General features: G+C 48.4%; 1 protein-coding gene across 12 annotated transcripts in view; it reads left to right on the plus strand.

Moving 5' to 3' along the window:
* Positions 1-207: 207 nt before the first annotated feature.
* The window catches only part of LOC129708828 (transcriptional enhancer factor TEF-5-like), a 219,528-nt gene continuing 205,033 nt past the window's right edge, over positions 208-14,702 (plus strand). For 4 of the 12 annotated variants that reach the window (XM_055654843.1, XM_055654845.1, XM_055654842.1 and 1 more), the window contains exons 1-2: positions 1,065-1,478; positions 1,874-2,124. The gene's annotated coding sequence lies outside the window, so the exon portion shown is untranslated. Of the gene's footprint in view, positions 473-1,062; positions 1,479-1,597; positions 1,618-1,873; positions 2,125-14,702 lie in introns of those variants that run through there. The other 8 variants (XM_055654835.1, XM_055654841.1, XM_055654836.1 and 5 more) reach the window with 7 other exon arrangements.

A 14,702-nucleotide genomic window follows, 5' to 3' on the forward strand; every position in this document is an offset into this window, starting at 1 on the left:
CAGGCAGCGTCTCTGGATCAGAAGGGATGGGTGACGTTTCGGGTTCTTCAGATAGTGTTCTATGACTTGTTCGTATTGTGTGTGTTTCCCCCCTAAATCTGGCCACTGTTCCTCTCACAGCCAGACGGGGGCTCCCTCTCTGTAGCCTGTGGTCCATGCTCTTTAGGAGCGACAGGAGAAGTAATGACCAAGTATAAAATCTGCCCGGGTCTCCCCTCTCTTTAGATGGCGCCTACATTGGGAGGTTGAGACTTCTGGGTTTAGGACGAGCTTTTCCCGGCAACCCAAAGGTTCTTTGGTCGAGGGAGAGAGAGAGAGAGAAAAAAAGTTTCCGAAAAGCCTTGCGTCAGGGATGTAATGGCAAGGCCACTTTAGGATGAGGGGTGTAGACGCGGAGAACCCCCATCCAATCTCACGGGATCGCCAGCGACAGGCGGGTTTGTGGAGAAAGTAGAACTACATCCCAGAGGGGGTAAGGCACGGGTGGTGGCCCTTCTGACAACCTCGCCTCCTCTCTCTCTCTCCCCCCTCGCTTTCTCACCCTCTCCCCCCCTTCTCCCTCTCTCTCCCCCCCTCTCTCTTCCTCCTCTCGCTTTCTCACCCCGCTCTCTCTCCCTCATCTCCCTCTTTCCCCCTCTCTCTCCCCCTCTCTCCCCCTCTCTCTCCCTCTCCCAATCTCTCTCCCCCCCCTCACTCACCCCTTCTCTCTCTCTCCCCTCCCCCTCCCCCTCTCCCTCCTCTCCTCTCTCTCCCCATCCCTCCCTCCTTCTCTCCCTCCCCTCCCTTTCTCTCCCTCCCCCCCCCCTTTCTCCCTCTCCCCCCCTTTCTCTCTCCCCCCCCCCCTCTCTCTCCCTCCCTCCCCTTCCCCCCTCCCTCTTCCCCCCCCCCCCCCCCCTCTCCCCCTCCCCCCCCCCCCTTCTCTCTCCCCCCCCCTCTCTCTCTCTCCCCCCCCCCCCCCCCTTCTCTCTCTCCCCTCCCCCCCCCCCTCTCCTCTCCCTTCTCCCTTCTCCCCTCCCTCCCCACTTCACGCAACGCGAGTGCCATCAAACACACACTGACACAGCCGCGGGTCACTAAAGCAGCACAGTGCTGCCGGATACAACACACACAACACACTGGAGTTAGGGAGGTCGCCCGAACTTCTCCGGAGACGAAAGTTTCCCTTGGCTCCTCCTCTGGTGTAGTTCTGGAGCGAGACTGCTCTTCATACCAAATCTCATTCTTGAAATTCCACTCTGCTGTCAACCTCGGGAAATATTTAAAAAATATATTAACCCATCTCGGGCGCAGAAAAGCCCGCAACTTTTCTGAAAGTTGTTTTTTTTTTTTTAAAAACCCAAAACAATATATGTAAGCTTTTCTCTTTAAAAAAAAAAAAAAAAACTGGGAATCCTTCCAGCCCCCAGCTCGCCGTCTCGGGATTGTGTTTTTTTTCCCAGCCCTCTGCCTGTTTAGTGAGTCCGAGCCACTTTGAGTTGGTGAGTCTTTTGTGAATTTCGTTTTGTGTCAATTCCACTGTGGATTCCGCGCGGCTGAAACCGACGCAGGCACAGAGAGAGTGTGTGTGTGTGAGAGAGAGAGAGAGAGAGAGAGAAACAGCGAGAGAGAGAGTGCAAGGTCTGAACAAATCTTTGTCATATTTTACATTTTTTAAAGACGAACTTCCGCAGGAAAAAGGAGAGGGGGGAATTAGCAAACGATCCGCGTGCAGGGCAGTTTCTGTGGCTTGCTTCGGCTTTCTCGTTCTGTTGCACTTTCTCCAGCCGCCGATGTATTTTAATTTCCGATCAGTTACCATGTTTTTTTTTCTTCCCTCTCTCTCTCCCTCCCTCTCCCTCTCCCTCTCTCCTTCCTCCCCCACCCCCTATCACAGCTCACACGCAGCTGCAAGCTTTTCCCAAAGTTTACCCGGGGCTCCAGAAACTTTTTTTTTGTTGGTCGTCGCCCGCTGCTGTTGTTTCCAAGTCCCGAGATTTTTTTTTGTTGTTTTCGTTTCCTGCGAGCGAGAGACAGAGGGGAAAAAAAAATCTCTCAAAGAGAAAACACCTCTATCGGCTTGGAGGTCATTTGGAATAGCTATCGGAAGTTTTCCCACCCGTTTCTTGTGGAAGTTTCACCCAGGGGGTAAGTCGAAACCGTTCCTTGGCTGATTTACTTAATAGTTTTTTGGGGGAAAAAAACCCCCCACACAATCTGTAGAAGTCTAAACTGTGTGTATGCGCTCTCTGGAATGATATGGCATCTTCTCATCTGCTTGACACGCGTGTATTATTTATTTATCGCCTGTGTTCCTCACTGTACTGGGACAACTTGAGTTTCAAATCGTTCATGGATGTGGGGCCGAATCCAAATGTCATTATTTGTGGGACTTGGGGGGGAGTGGAGGGGAGGGGAGGGGAGCGAAGTTCAATTGGTGGAATGGCCGCTTGAAGCAACAGATAGTCCCCCACCCACCCACCCCCCCCCCCCCCCCCCCCCCCTTCCCTTCTTGATGTATTCGTGATACAGACTTGATGTATTCAAGAGAGAGTTCATATAGTTTTTTCGGGCTAACGGATTCAAGGGATATGGGGGGGGGATGTGTGTGGGGGGGGGGGGGGGGGGGGGGGAGAGGAGAGAAGCAGGAACCGGTTACTGATTTTGGTTGTAGACAAAAGTGCTCGAGAACCTCAGCGGGTGCAGCAGCATCTATGGAGCGAAGGACATATTCTGTATTTATGCTTATTACAATACCCTGTTGTGCTGCAGCAAGCAAGAATTTCCTTATCCTATCTGGGACACATGACAATAAGGAAATAGGCAACGTTTCGGCCCGAAACGTTGCCTATTTCCTTCGCTCCATTGATGCTGCTGCACCCGCTGAGTTTCTCCCAGCACTTTTGTCTACCTTCGATTTTCCAGCATCTGCAGTTCCTTCTTAAATACTGATTTTGGATGATCAGCCATGATCGCATTGAATGGCCGGTGCTGGCTCGAAGGTGCGAATGGCCTACTCCTGCCCCCTATTTTCCATGTTTCTCTTACAACTTGGAGTGGAACAAATGAAACGAATATCCAGTTTCGTATTTGCTTTAAAAAAATTTTTGCTGGTGAACTCATTCCAGATCTGTGGGGAAATGTGGTTGTGCCCCTGATTCCGATGACCTTGGCCCCCACTCTCCACTTGCCTGGATGGGGATTTTCACTGGTTGTGCTGTCGCTGAATTTGGGATTTTGTTTTCAAAATGTTGCTATTCTCGAGTTATTTCCTCATCATCTCGTGGTCCAGATCCCACGGTCCCAGTCTGCATGGTCTGGCAGTGCAGGGTTTGATCCTAAACCAGAATGGATCGGGGCAGTGTGTATCTATCAAGTAGGCAGGCATAATGTCATGCAGGGGCGGGCTTATTGAGGTGTGCAGGTGAGGTTCAGGTACTGAAACCTATTGCCTATTTCCTTCGCTCCATAGATGCTGCTGCACCCGCTGAGTTTCTCCAGCTGTTTTGTCTACCTTCGATTTTCCAGCATCTGCAGTTCCTTCTTAAACACAATGAGAACACAATGAGAACACAACAGGGTTGCAGGCAACACAGACTCACACCCACACTCACACCACAACAGAAAGAAGACTGCAAAGAAACACAGGACTAATGAAACTATCAATTTGACACTGTTTACTATAGACACTTGCACAAAATAGCCATCAATGTTATCATATCCAAGATAGACACAAAAAGCTGGAGTAACTCTGCGGGGATGGGCAGCATCTCTGGAGAGAAGGAATGGGTGACTTTTCGGTTCGAGACCCTTCATCAGTCCGGTGACACAAACCAGTCTGAAGAAGGGTCTCGACCCGAAACGTTACCAATCCCTCCTTGCCAGAGATGCTGCCCGTCCCGTTGAGTTACTCCAGCTTTTTGCGTCTATCTTCTGTTTAAACCAGCATCTGCAGTTCCTTCCCACACTTATCTCATCCAAGGTTGGATTCCAATATTGGAGCCTGATCTAGACTATGGGAATAGCTTTACCCTTATAGTTTATGATGTGCATTGAAAGTTTCTGTGGTGTACATTACTGTGTGTGTGTGTGTTTCCCGAGTCAGTTATGCACTGGTTGCAGTGAATGCCGGATGATGAAGTGAGGATGCAGGCTGCTAATGTTGCACAAGTTGCTCCAGCAGCGTACCATCGCATTTTAATCTGTAGGAATGAACTGCAGATGCTGGTTTTAACCGAAGCTAGAGAAAAAAGCTGAAGTAACTCAGCGGGACATGCGGCATCTCTGGAGAGAAGGAATGGGCTATCGGCGAGACCAAGCGCAGACCAGGCGATCGTTTCGCCGAACTCCTCCGCTCAGTCCGCCTGGACTTGCGCGATCCCCCGGTTTGCTAAACACTTTAACTCCCCCTCCCATTCCCACACTGACCTTTCTGTCCTGGGCCTCCTCCACTGTCAGAGTGAGGCCTAACGCAAATTGGAGGAACAGCGCCTCTCATTTCTGGATCGTGGATTGGTAATCATAAGATCATAAAAGATACGAGTAGAATTAGGCCATTCAGCCCATCAAGTCTAGTCCGCCATTCAATCATGGCTGATCTACTTCTGCCTCCTAACCCCATTCTCCTGCTTTCTCCTCATAGCCTCTGACACCCGTACTAATCAAGAATCTATCTCTGCCTTAAATATATTCACTGCCTTGGCCTCCACAGCCTTCTGTGGCAAAGAATTCCACAGATTCACCACCCTCTGACTAAATAAATTCCTCCTCATCTCCTTCCTAAAAGAACATCCTTTAATTCTGAGGCGATGACTTCTCGTCCTCGACTCTCCCACGATGTGATATTTGGAGGTAGATAAAAGTGCTGGAGAAACTCAGCGGGTGCAGCAACATCTATGGAGTGAAGGAAATGGGCAACGTTTCGGGCCGAAACCCTTCTTCAGACTGAGGGGTTGGGGACCCTTCTTCAACCTGTTCTGTGTTTTATAAGTAGCAGGACCACATATTTTGCTTGGGCAGCTTTTAACTGAGTTTGCGTTTGCTTTCCCTCTCTCCCCGTCCCTCCCCACAATAGTTCTCCGACTAGTTCTACTGCCCTCCTGATTCAATATTACTGATTGTGTGTCGTGTTGTCACCTCCCCCTCAGCTAACAATGAACCATTCTACATTTCCTTATCACCATCTGCTTTGATCTGCCATTTTCACACCTTACCCTTCCGTATCTCTAGACTCCCTCTCCACTGAGTCTGAAGAAGGGTCTCGACCCGAAACGTCACCCATTCCTTCTCTCCAGAGATGCTGCCTGGCCCGCTGAGTTACTCCAGCGTTTTGTGTCTTATCTCAGAAGATAAGAGATGTTAGGGAGTGACAATGAGATGATATGAAGCTCAGGGGGGGGGGGGGGGGGGGGGGGGGGGGGGGGGGGGGGGGTAACATGGAAGCGGAGATGGTGGAAGATAACGGAATGGGGTTTTGGGTTGGAGAGACGGGCGTTGGGAATTTTACAGTACGGGGCCTCGAAGAAATTGTGTAAAAGGGCACAATAACGTTAGGATTGGCAGGAAAGGAGAGCTCACTGGTGATGAACTGAGCACAGTACTGCAGGAAGTGTTGAATTGGGAAGAGAGGGAGAGGAAGAGAGAGGGAGAGAGAGCAAGAGAGAGAGTCGGGCAGACAGACAGACAGACAAAGCACGGAAACTCCTATTTTGTTTTGAACCTCGGCCGTTGAAAAATGATTGTGACTTTAATGTCTAAGTTAGCCTGCTGGAAGTTAATCATTATTTATGGGCTTTTCTGCAGGAATTCCGGCAGGGATTGAAAGGACAATTTTTTTGTGTTTTTTTAGTAAAGGGAACATTTTTCAATAAGTGGAAGTTTGTGGATAATTCGCTCCGTGGTGGTGGTTTGGTTCAGAAATATCAAAAGTCATCAATCTCATGAACAAAAGAAAACGCAGTAATAGATTTTTAAGTGAATTGAAGTCCGGCCATTGCTTAAAGGCATTACTGTCTTGGTTATGCTTTGACCATCATTTATGAAAGTTATTCTATTAATCTTCAGAACTTGGCTATCAGTTAATATGGAAGCAGTATTAAACCCAGTTGACTGATGTGTCCAGCGCTGGGTTTGTGGGCTAGTATGTAACAGGACAAGTGTGAATTCTTTCATAGAAAGTAGGTGCTGGAGTAGGCCATTCGGCCCTACGAGCCAGCACAGACATTCAATCTGGTCATGTTCAAGAAGGAACTGCAGATGCTGGAAAATCGAGGTAGACAAAAGTGCTGGAGAAACTCAGCGGGTGCAGCAGCATCTATGGAGCGAAGGAAATGGGCAACGTTTTGGGCCCGAACCCTTCTTCAGACTGATGCAGGGTGATGACTGATCATCCAGAATCTGCTTTTGCCCCCATATCCCTTGATTCCGTTAGCCGTAAGATCCATATCTAACTCTCTTTGGAATGTACGTTACTAGCAAGTCTCTCTAGTCATAGTCAGGAAGTTATAGACTGAGTGCAGAACAGATCAATAGAGAAAGATCTTCAACCTACAGACTGTTGGCTCTTTGAAAGACCTAAGATAGACACACAATGCAGGTGTAACTCAATGGGTCAGGCAGCACCTCTGGGGGGGGGGAAAAAGAATGGTTGATGTTTCGGGTCGGGACCCTTCTTCACCCATTCATTCTCTTGAGAGATATTGCTTGACCCACTGAGATACTCCAGCACGTTGTGTCTATCTTTGGTGTAAACCAGCATCTGCAGTTCCTTTCTGCACATGAAGCATAATGTCATAAAGTCGTACAGGATGGAAACGGGCTCTTTGGCTCAATTTGTCCGTGTGTCCCGGGGCTCTTTTCCCTGGAGCACATGAGGATGAGGGGTGATCTTATAGAGGTGTACAACATCATGAGGGGGATTGATTGGGTGTATTCTGAAGAAGGGTCTTGAAGAAGGGACTCGGTCTGAAGAAGGGTCCCGACCTGTAACGTCACCTGTCCTTTTTCTCCAGAGATGCTGCCTGCCTCGCTGAGTTACTCCAGCATTTCATGGCTATCTTTGATACATACCGGCATCTGCAGTTCCTGCACTCTTTGAAAGTCTGAAGAAGGGTTTTGGCCCGAAACGTTGCCTATTTCCTTCGCTCCATAGATGCTGCTGCACCCGCTGAGTTTCTCCAGCATTTTTGTGTACCTTTGATTTTCCAGCATCTGCAGTTCCCTCTTAAACTCTTTGAAAGACCTCTTTGGTTAGCCCCTTGCCCTTTCTCCAGGGTCCTATGAATAAACAAACATTGATTCACTTTGAACGTTACTATTGAAAGCAGTTCCTCCACCAATATGGGCTGCATGTTCTGGATTTTAAATTAAAAAAGCATACGTTTGTGTGGGAGTACGTGTGCATGTGTACTTTCCCTTCCCTTCACTTGGTCATTTTCTAATTATCCCCTTGTTACTGGGTGACCTGACCTGTGTTAAATGTTGATAAGAACAGACAGGTAGGTGATCACGTGAATAAGGAATTGATGGTCAGATTACAACAAGCTTGACGTTCAACACCTGCCTGTTGTTGCGTTTTCTTTCGGCGCGGAAACAGGCCCTCTCGGCCCACCGAGTCCACACCGAACAGCGATTCTCTCTCCCCCCCCATACACTAGCACTATCCTACACACTAGGGACAATTTACAATTTTACCAAAGACAATTAACTTACAACAAACCTGTTCTTCTTTGTGGATTGTGGGAGGAAACCGGGATGTCCCGGAGAAAACTCATGGGGAGAACGTAAAAGACAGCACCCGTAGTCGGGATCGAACCCGGGTCTCTGGCGCTGTAAAGCAGAAAATCTACTATTGTGCCACACTTTCTTTTTCATGTATTGCACCTACTTGGATTCTTTAGGACTTTGAATGGTTCCTAATGCCACCGCATCTTAAAGATCAGCTCGCTCAGTTGTGAAGAATCCAGCCTTAATGACTTGCCTTGAGTAAAACGCGCAGTGCTGGACTAACTCGGCATAGAAACACAGAAAATAGGTGCAGGAGGAGGCCATTTGGCCCTTCGAGCCAGCACCGCCATTCATTGTGATCATGGCTGATCGTCCCCTATCAATAACCCGTGCCTGCCTTCTCCCCATATCCCTTGACTCCACTAGCCCCTAGAGCTCTATCTAACTCTCTCTTAAATCCATCCAGTGACTTGGCCTCCACTGCCCTCTGTGGCAGGGAATTCCATAAATTCACAACTCTCTGGGTGAAAAAGTTTTTTTTCTCACCTCAGTCTTAAATGACCTCCCCTTTATTCTAAGACTGTGGCCCCCTGGTTCTGGACTCGCCCGACATTGGGAATATTTTTCCTGCATCTAGCTTGTCCAGTCCTTTTATAATTTTATATGTTTCTATAAGATCCCCCCCCCCCCCCCTCATCAGTCTAAGATCTGAAGGATGTGGGTCGGCGAAATTTAAGGTCAGGGTAGACAAAAGTGCTGTAGAAACTCAGCGGGTGCGGCAGCATCTATGGAGCGAAGGAAATGGGCAACGTTTCGTCCCGAAACGTTGCCTATTTCCTTCGCTCCATAAATGCTGCCGCACCCGCTGAGTTTCTCCAGCACTTTTGTCTACCTTCGAATTTTCGAGCATCTGCAGTTCCTTCTTGACCATTTCGGGTCAGGACCCTTCTTCAAACCCGACTCTATGACTAAATAAGCTCACAGGATTGGAGTGTAAATTTAAGTTTAGAAGGATGAGCGGTTACCTCATTGAAACTTACCGAATAGGGCAAGGCCTGGACAGAGTGAATGTGAAGAGGATGTTTACACTGGTGGGAGAGTCTAGGACCAGAGGCCACAGCCTCAGAATAAAAGGACGTACCTTTAGAAAGGAGATGAGGAGGAATTTATTGAGTCAGAGGGTGATGAATCTGTGCAATTCATTGCCGCAGAAAGGCTGTGGAGGCTGAGTCGGATAGTTTTAATGCAGCAGATGAACAGGTTATTGATGTGAGGCAGGAGAATGGGGTTGAGAGGGAAAGATAGATCTGCCATGACTGTCAAGAGAGTTTGTTTTATTGTCACGTGTCCCAGATAGGACAATGAAATTCTTGCTTGCTGCAGCACAACAGAATATGTAAACATAATACAGAATAGGAGATAAAATGTTCAGTGTGTCTATATACCATAGACCATATATATATACACACAATGAATAAACAGATAAAGTGCAATAGTAATAATAGACTGTTTGTTATTGTGAAGATTATTCCCGATGTTGGGGAAGTCCAGGACAAGGGATCACAGTTTAAGGATAAGGGGGGAAATCCTTTAGGACCGAGATGAGGAAAACATTTTTCACACAGAGAGTGGTGAATCTCTGGAATTCTCTGCCACAGAAGGTAGTTGGCTATATTTAAGAGGGAGTTAGATGTGGCCCTTGTGGCTAAAGGGATCAGGGGGTATGGAGAGAAGGCAGGTACAGGATACTGAGTTGGATGATCAGCCATGATCATATTGAATGGCGGTGCAGGCTCGAAGGGCCAATTGGCCTACTCCTGCACCTATTTTCTATATGTATATGTGTGTGTATATATATAATATATATATGTATGTATGTGTGTATATATAATATATATATATGTGTGTGTATATGTGTGTTATATATATATATATATATAACACAGGCAGCGACTACGATAGATCCCTTCGATGGTGGGGAGGTCAGAGCCGATGATGGACTGGGCAGTGGTCACAACTTTCTGCATCCTTTCCCGCTCCTGAACGTTGAAGTTGCCGAACCAAGCCGCGATGCAGCCAGTCGGTATGCTCTCTGGCAGAATAGACTTGATGGGCCGAATGGCCAGATTCTGCTCCTAGAACCTATGAACATGAAGATTGCACCCCAAGGTTAGCAACTGGCATGTGATGATGTTGATCCAGCATCAGAACATAATGCCTGCGGGGATAGGGGAAGGAACAGAGGGGGGAGATGCTGGAGAAACTCAGCGGGTGCAACAGCATCTATGGAGCAAAGGAAATGGCAATGTTTCAGGCCGAAACCCTTCTTCAGACTGATGGGGGGAGTGGAGAGAGTTGTTGGAGCAATGTGCAACCCGTTACCTTTTAGTTTGTTCCGAGATAGAGCGCGGAAACAGGCCCTTCCGCCCACCGGGTCCGCGCTGACCAGCGATCCCAAAACATTTACACTATCCTACACCCACTAGGGGCAATTACCCTACAAACCTGTACGTCTTTGGAGTGTGGGAGAAAACCGAAGATCTCGGAGAAAACCCACGCAGATCACGGGGAGGGCGTACAAACTCCGTACAGACAGCACCCGTAGTCAGGATCGAACCTGGGTCTCCGGCGCTGCATTGGCTGCAAGGCAGCAACTCTGCCGCTGCGCCACCGTGCCCACCTGCGGGTGATGAATTATGGCTTATGGTGGGAACTTCTGGCTGGGAATGAGAAGGCGATTGTACCTTTATAAAGAGGCAGCACTTTATTTTCAATAAAGTTCCCCTCAATCCGAAGGCATGTGTTGGTTCGGTTTAGAAAATAAATATTATAGCAGGTTGGAAAACTTGTATTATTTTGAATGGAAGTGAGAAGGGAACATTTTCCACGGTCTGCGATTCTGCAGCCGCTGCTGCCAGTAGACCGACGGGCCACGGCTCGAACCGAAAGTCTTGCGAGCTGGTGTTCAAGTTGTCCACTCTAACTCTCCCGACGTACGGGCGCCGTCTGTACGGAGTTTGTACGTTCTCCCCGTGAGAGCCTCGGTTTTCTCCGAGATCTCCGGCTTCCTCCCACACTCCAAAGACGTGCAGGTATGTTGGTTAATTGGCTTGGTGTACGTGTAAATTGTCACTAGTGTGTGTAGGATTGTGTTAGTGTGCGGGTGATCGCTGGTCGGCACGGACTCAGTGGGCCGAAGGGCCTGTGTTTGTGCTGTATCTCCAAACTAAACTAAACCAAACCCCCTCTTCAATGTCCCACCTTTGGTGGAAGTGAAACACAGATAGACACAAAACGCTGGAGTAACTCAACAGGTCGGGCAACATCCCCGGGAATAAAAGGATGGGTGATGTTTCGGGTCGGGTTCCTTCTTCAGACTGTAAGTAGTGGCTGGAGGGGGTGGTACCCAGAGCTGGAGGTGAGAAAAGACCAGGACTAATCTGGGCCGGCCACAAATGATGCGCTGGTAGGCCCATTGTTGGCTCGGGAAGGTGTGATCTCCAGAGGGAAAGTTCATAAGTTATAGGAGCTGAATTAGGGCATAAATAGGCCCAGTGGTAGAGTTGCTGCCTTACAGCACCAGGGACCCTGATTACAGGTGCTATCTGTACGGAGTTTGCACGCTCTCCCCAGGACCTGTGTGGGTTTTCTCCAAGATCCCCGGTTTCCTCCCACACTCCAATGACGTACATGTCCGTAGGTAAATTGGCTTGCTATTAATGTAAAATGTATCTACGCTGTATCTCTAAAAAAAAAGGTCTACTCTGCCATTCAATCATGGCGAATCTATCTTTCCCTCTCAACCCCATTCTCCTGCCTTCTGGGATATGAATAAGACAAGTGGTTTATATTGTTTGGAAGTGGTTGATTATAGCCACTTAGTTTAACTGGGGCAAGGACAAAAAAAATCTGACTTCTTCACGGGCTACTGCACGTTCTTTGTGGAGCACAATCCCGCCTTGCCGGTTGGAAATCTTCACGAGCATCTGGCTAGGTTTTCGCAGTGAGGCACACACACATATATTAATAACTTGAGGGGTCGGATGAAAGAGTAAATCTCGGCTAATCTGCAGTTTGAATCTGGGTGCTTAAGGTTTCGATTGTTTCCTGAACACATCGGAAGGCGGAAGTTGCAGGAAGTGATAGAGTGGTTACTCAGAGTTCAACACGAACTATTGCTGGTACACAAAAATGCTGGAGAAACTCAGCGGGTGCAGCAGCATCTATGGAGCGAAGGAAATGGGCAACGTTTCGGGCCCGCTGACCAGTGATCCCCACACATTAACACTATCCTACACACATGGGGATAGTTTATTTTGCAAAAAAGTTTTTTTTCCCCAAGCCAATTAAACTGCAAACCTGTACGTGTTTGGAATGTGGTGAGAAATCAAAGATCCCAGAGAAACTCCACGCAGGTCATGGGGAGAACGTGCAAGCTCCGATTCTTCGAATATCTCCCTCCCTCTTATCCGTCAACATGCCTCTTCTTCAACCAAGCTTTCAGTCAAAATAATCCATTGAACCTGTGGCTGTTTGGTTTGGTTTAGAGATACAATTTAGAGATACAGCACAGAAAGAGGCCCTTCGGCCCACTGAGTCAAGTGCCGACCTGTGATCTCTGCACACTTGCACTATCCCACACACACTAGGGACAATTTACAATCTACAGGAGTAAATTAACCTACAAACCTCTACGTCTTTGGAGTGTGGGAGGAAACTGGAGCAACGGGAGAAAACCCGCACAGTTCACAGGGAAAATCCGTACAGACAGCACCCGTAATCGGTATTGAACCCGTGTCCCTGGCGCTGTGAGGCAGCAACTCTACCGCTGCGCTGTTCGTCTCCTGCTGTGGAATTAAGTACAGCTTCGTTAGTCGTTATGTTCTTCCCTTGTCTAACGAACGCACCACGAATGAGTGTTATGGCAAGAAGGTAAAGGTTATGGATGGGGGGGGGAAATGCGAAAGTGTGTCACAGTGTACCTCAAAAGAAATGTAGTCCTTAAGGAATCGTCTTCTTGTCGTGTAGTGTCGCTGTAGCGTGGGCGAAGGATTCGCGGGCGTAAAACCTGACGTGAATGCTCACATCTTTGGCCCATAGTCATACTGCGCACACACACACACACGGGCCCCATTTGCACTAGTCCAGTGGTTCCCAACGTGGGGTGTACGCCCCACAGGGGGGCAATTTGATTTTTAAGGGGGGCAATTGAGCGCGACTGAGGTCTGGGTCCAAATTTTCGATTTTTTTTTTTTTGGATTTTCCATCAGCTAAACATATGTAGTTTATGTTTCAGATGTTATTTTGAGTAAATAATTTTTTTGGGGTAAAAAAAGGTCTTTATTGTGTAGTTATTACATAATCACCACGCCATCACCTTCAGCTGAAACGCAGTTCACTTTTTAAATGATAAGAATTATATATCACCACATGGCGGGGGGAGGGGACATCAGGCTTTTAGAGGTGATTAGGTGGGGCATGGCCAAAAAAAGTTGGGAACCACTGCACTAGTCCCACCTGCCTGCATTTGGCTAATATCCATGTAAATCTTTCATATCCATGTACCTGTCCAGTGTGGAATGTCATCCCAACATATAAGCACAGGAGAGGGGCATCCTGGAATTAGGCTTGTTAAAGATTGGGCAGTGTGTGTTGTGTTGTGTTGTGTGTGTGTGCAGTGGTCTGACTAATCCCATCTTGCTGCACATGACCTCTATCCTTCCAGTCCTTGCGCGTGATCAGTCTCCCTCTCCCCTTTGCCTGTTCATGTGTATGCCTAAATGCCTTTTACATGTTCCTATTCCATCTGCCTCTACCTTCTGTGGCGTGCTGTTCAATATTCAGAGATTTGTTGATGGCGTTGCTTAGATGTGGCCGATTGTAATCCAGGACCCCTGGTGTCACACTGCTGCTGTGGACAAAGAGACGGCAGGTGCTGGGGTCTTGAAGAAAGGTCCTGAACCACAACAGCGTCTGACCATTTGCCTCTACGGACACTGCCTGACCTGCTGAGTTTAGAGATGCAGTTTAGTTTAGTGATGCAGTGTGGAAACAGGCCCTTCGGCCCACCGCCCGTGCTGACCAGCGATCCCTGTGCACCAGCACACTAGGGCCAACTTGCATTCTTTACTGAAGCTGATTAACCGACAAGGCTGTGCTTCTTTGGAGTTTGGGAGGAAACCGGAGCACCCGGGGAAAGCCCCCGCGGTCACGGGGAGAACGTGCAAACTCCACGTAGCCGGGTCTCTGGCGCTGTAAGGCCGCAACTCTAGCGCCGTGCAGCCGAGCTTCTCCAGTAGTTTGGTTTCTGCTCACGTCGTTGCGGCAAGGGGGTGCTGCAATGTTGAGGTGGAGGGAACCTCTGGACACTTTGCGTCCCACCCAGGGTTTCCGTGCGGTTCCCGGAGGTTGTAGGTGGTTGAAGGTAGTGGAAGAAGGTGGGGAAACTGACAGAAACCTTGGGTGGGGCGCAAAGTCTCCAGAGGTTTCCGTTCAGGTTTCCTAAGTGGGACAGGGGTTAGGGACTTGTACTGTAAACCATTTTGCATTTTGTTTGTATGCTTAAGACGAACTCCGTTTAGCAAGGCATAATGAGTGTGCTTACAATGACCTAGTGTTGTGACTTTAAAGGCGATTTAAACCACTGGGAGTTTAGGTGTAGAAGGAGCCATTGTGCACCACCCCTCTTTACAGTCCCTTCACCTCTGTGTTTGTGGATTGTGTCGAGGCAACCTTATCACCGCTCGGTTCCCTGGGTGTTCTTGTTCACTGTTCCACTTTTCCACATCAAGTAGGAATTTCATTGTTCTATCTGGGACACATGACAATAAAACACTCTTGGCATCAGTGTTCTCTCCGTTTTTACCCCCACTGAAGCATAGGCCTCGATAGAGTGGATGTGGGGAGGATGCTTCCAGTAGTGGGAGAGTCTAGGAATAGAGGGCACAGCCTCGGAGTAAAAGGACGTAGTTTGAGAATGGAGATGAGGAATTTCTTCAGCC

This window comes from Leucoraja erinacea, chromosome 24, assembly GCF_028641065.1.
Source record: "Leucoraja erinacea ecotype New England chromosome 24, Leri_hhj_1, whole genome shotgun sequence".
NCBI classification, from domain to species: Eukaryota; Metazoa; Chordata; class Chondrichthyes; order Rajiformes; family Rajidae; genus Leucoraja; species Leucoraja erinaceus.